We start from the raw sequence: 4,339 nt of genomic DNA on the forward strand, positions 1-4,339 counted from the left end.
CCCATGCCTCCTGCATGTGCTCTCCTACCGCTGCTCTCATTCAACATGCCGTGTTCTTTTCTCTTCATCTGACCACTGAATCTGGCAATACGATATGTCTAGGCCTGAGCTCCTTGCATATGTTAAAACACCAAAGTGGCAGGAAGCTGCTGTCAGGCTGCGTGCGGGCACCTGGTCTCCAAGCAGACAGAGGGTGGAAGACGGCCCAGGGCCACAAGCACCCCCACGTCATGGACACCGTCCACAACCGTGCTCCCTGAAAGGGATGTGCCAATAACTCAAGGTGCCCCTGGGCCAGGGTGGAAGCCTCCCTCTCAGGTAATCTGTGGAGTCCAGAGTTTATTGCTTCTTTTTGTGCTTGATTTTGAACCTCTCGGATGAGGGAGCAGTGCTAGATCCCCTGGGATCTCTGGAGTTGAAACCATTTGCGGATTTCATAAGTGGCTTCCGTGTTGTGGTCAGCAGGATCGCCAACACTTACCCTTCCTATGGTGACTTGTCTGCAGCACCAGGAGCAGCCTCAGAAGAGATGTTTGCCTCTCTGCCAGGTCCCAGGCAGCAGGGGCTTTGCTAGCCATATGGAGATGCGTAGGGCCCTTCAGAGGCTCTCGGTGAAGAAGCAGCCCTGCCCGGCACTTGGACGGCTTGGCTGTGTCTTTCAAGAGGCGGTCAGTGTTAGAAGCCCATCCACAGTTGGTCTCCTGGCTCCACCTGGCAGCAAGGAGCTGCTTCTGAGAATTTTTCTCTCTCTCCCTCCCTGTTGGGTGCAGGGGAGCCCAAAGCGGAGGGAGTTCTTTGATTTGCTGCATGAGAAGTGATTTGCAATGACAAGCTTTACTTTTGGAAGGTTTTCTGGTGGCCGATTGCTGCTTATACAGTAGAGCAGTAACTATTTGTTCGATCTCTCTTTGTATGCACTTTTCTTCGGGACCACAGCACGCCAGGGAGAGGTGGGTGGGGAGCAGCACCTGCAGTTGCAGGAGGCTGGTCTCCGCAGGTTAGAGAACAACCTCTCTTCCCTACAGAACAATTTCATCAACCTCAGCTTTCTCCACCTCTTCCATGCTGCCCGGCTCATCTAGCTGCTGCGCAAAGGCTACACCGTCCGCATCCTGCTGTGGATCTTCATCCAGTCCTTCAAGGTAAAGCCCAGGCATGGCCCTTGTGCCCTGACCCTCCCCTGTGTGATGCACAGTGCTGTGGCCACCAGCTCCTCCTCGCCACCAGAGCAGCCCCTCCTCGTGGAGGCTCCTTGTTGGCACCCGTTATCTTATTGTAGTTTACAAAGACATTTTAAGTGATCCAGAGAGCATCTTGGTAATTCTCACTGATTCTGAGGTGGGTTCTATGACTGATTATAGACGAAGGAACTAAGGTGGTCTCTTGGTGGAGGGGCTTCATGGTCAGTGGGGGTGGATTTGTGGTTGCTGTGGTCTGGGTGGACCCAGAGACCCGGCCACCGTCCACTTTGCAGACAAGTCCCGATCACGGTAGCTGGGTAGCCCTCCCTGGAGCTGCCCTGTCCTCTGTATGTCTCCCCAGGCCCTGCCCTACGTGTGTCTGCTCATCGCCATGCTGTTCTTCATCTACGCCATCATTGGCATGCAGGTGGGTGCACCTGATGGGACAGGGAACAGAAGGGGCCCCTGTGCCCTGAGGCAGAAGGGCACTGATCATGGTCATCAAATGTTATCAATGACAGATTGGCACTTGGGGAACATTTCTATGTTTGAAGCACTTTATGAACTTAATTCTCAGAAAGGCTGTTCTACCAATAAGGACACAGAGGCTGGGCACCACGGGTTTAGGCCTGTCACTCAGAGTCCACTAGTGAGGCATAGCTCCATCGTCTGTGGGAAAATGCTCTGCTGTGCTCCTGAGTGGAACCCCATTGGGCTGTTAGGGTGTTGATGGGCATGTTTGATTGGGTGCCGGGCCCCCATGTTGGTGGAGCTTTTGAGCACATCTGCCTGGTGCTGAGTGGCCTGCAAAGCACCCGCTGGTCATTCTGTTAGTCCAGAGAGTTGACCTGATCCTGTACAGGAAATTATATATTACAGAAGAAAAAATTCAACAGGATCACACCAGATCACTGTACTGTCAAGTTCAGCTTGGATAAGTTAGATTGCCTTTATTTTGCCAAAGAATCCTTTGTCAGCTACTTGGAAAAAATTTAAAAGACAAAGCAGTGTTCCAGTTTTAAATCTTTGGCATCTGGCCACTTTTCAACAGTAGGATGGGAGATGGATCCAAATGTTAAATTATAGTGGGAGAAGCCATTGTCCTAAAGGTTAGCTGAAAAGTGATTTTTAAACTCTACTTCAGAGATTGAAAAGTTTCTCTTCCTTTAAAATTTGCTGAGATCGGATGCTATTTAAAAAATATATATATTTGTGCCTGCTTTGTTTTGGGAATTTATAAGAACAGAAGGGTCACTGATCTTTGTTTTTGGTGAATATGTGATAGTTCATAAATTTTTCAGCCAGATTCCAGATTTTAAGCCAAGTACAGTTACTGACTTGTTTGCATTCCTAACCCTAAAAATAAATCAATTAAAATGGATAGAAAGCCCATTGTGACATTTGCACAGAAATTTAGAAAGAAACTTTCAAGTTGACCTCATAGCTATTACCAATAAAATCACTGCTTCGGAGTCATTGATGACAGGGTGAAATTTCAAATACTTCCTGTCTTATGTAGAGCGCAGCCCATGTAAACTTAGCTCCGGGTGGCATTTTTACTCGGCATGCGGACTTGCAGGTGTAGACATGCGGATCTGGGGGGGCGGGCAGTGACGTGTTTGGCTGGAAGTGCTGGCCCCTCCAGCCCCTGCCGCAGTGGTGGTGTCTAAGGGCAGCGTCCTGTGCCTTGTGGGTCCTCACGTGCACACATCCTCTTCTGCCTGGCCATAGCTCCTGAGGGCCCAACAGGACCAGCCTGCAGTCTTCTTTCTCATTTCAGGTTTTTGGAAATATTGCCCTGGATGATGACACCAGCATCAACTGGCACAACAACTTCAGGACGTTTTTGCAAGCCTTGATGCTGTTGTTCAGGTGTGTTGTTTGGGGAGTCAGCGCAGGCTCAGAGGCTCCTCCGTTCAGGAGGGACAGGGCATGTGCCAACCCAGAGGGCCACCCCCTCCGACCCCAGCTCATGCTGGCTTCTCCTCAGGGGGCCTGCCCAGCTTCTTGTCCCCTCTCCCTCCTTCCTTCCCTAAGGGTTCATGGGCCTCAGGACAGATGGAAGGGAAGTCCATGAGGGAGGTCAACCTGAGAGCCCCAGGTGAGGCTGGCCTTGACCACCTCAGCTCAGATCCCTGGGGGTGGCCAGGCCTCTGGTGAAGCTGCAGCCAAGGGTCTGGGAGGACAGAAGCTGTCCAGCAGGGCCTTTTTCGTTCTGCTGGACATAGGCTTTGCATCTGCTCACCTTGTTGCCTGCAGGGTCTGTGGGATCGGGGCCGGGGGTGGGGGCAGGGCAGGGCATGGGGGCACAGTGTGTGCTACTCAGGAACCCAAGGAACTCAACTGGCCAGAGTGAGTGCCTCCACCTGCCCCGTGGCTCACCGGACTGCAATTCCCTAGGCTCCAGGCTCCAAGGCAGGCAGAGTAGCTTGTTTCTGGCTCAGGCACCTTCCTGTGTGCTCGAAAGGGCTGCATGTCAGCTTTTGTTCCAAGATGTGACACACTCTCTGTGGCCCATCCTAGTTTGGGGGCTGTGGGGAGGGGGTGAATGTGTCTCACTGCCTCCAGGTTCCCCTTCATTAAGGCAAGCCCACCACATGACCCTAGGAGGGAAGAAAGGAGCGCTTCATAGGGACTTGTGGAGGAGGGGTGCTGACATAAAACCCTGCCTGGGGCTCCTTCTTGAGGTGCCCACACACGTGTTTGTTTATGCAGATGCACCAGGATGCTCTAAGGCCTGTGCTGGGAGATGCCCAACACAGTTAATCCCAGGCAGATCCACTCCAGGGCCCGTGGAGGTTCTTCTTTTTATGGAGGGAGATCAGACCGATCTGCTTAGCAAAGCTGCCTGGAGAGAGTTGTCTGATTCTTGTTTTTTATCAGATGGAAAAGTATCCTTAGTCCTACACTTCCTCCAAATGACATCATTTCTCTGGACTTTAGCTATTACATTCATTTCATCTCTTCATTTATTAATGTCCTGCCTCATGCTACAAGATTTGAGGCAGGCCTATGAAACCAGGCTTAGTTTTAAGTCTTTGTGCTCAAAGATCTCTTTTCCTCCCTGGTCTCTGTGTCACATGTGAGCACCAGTATCAGTCAGGCCTGGAATTGGACAGCTGCCCTGCAGGAAAACAATGGCTATTCCCAGCCATTGT

At 51.5% G+C, this 4,339-nt stretch overlaps 1 pseudogene; it reads left to right on the forward strand.

Moving 5' to 3' along the window:
* Window positions 1-578: 578 nt before the first annotated feature.
* LOC141372089 (voltage-dependent N-type calcium channel subunit alpha-1B-like) lies at window positions 579-3,053 on the forward strand (annotated as a pseudogene).
* Window positions 3,054-4,339: the final 1,286 nt, after the last annotated feature.

This window comes from Callorhinus ursinus, unplaced genomic scaffold (genome assembly GCF_003265705.2).
Source record: "Callorhinus ursinus isolate GAN/ISIS: 27379988/994484 unplaced genomic scaffold, GSC_fseal_2.0 scaffold933, whole genome shotgun sequence".
NCBI classification, from domain to species: Eukaryota; Metazoa; Chordata; class Mammalia; order Carnivora; family Otariidae; genus Callorhinus; species Callorhinus ursinus.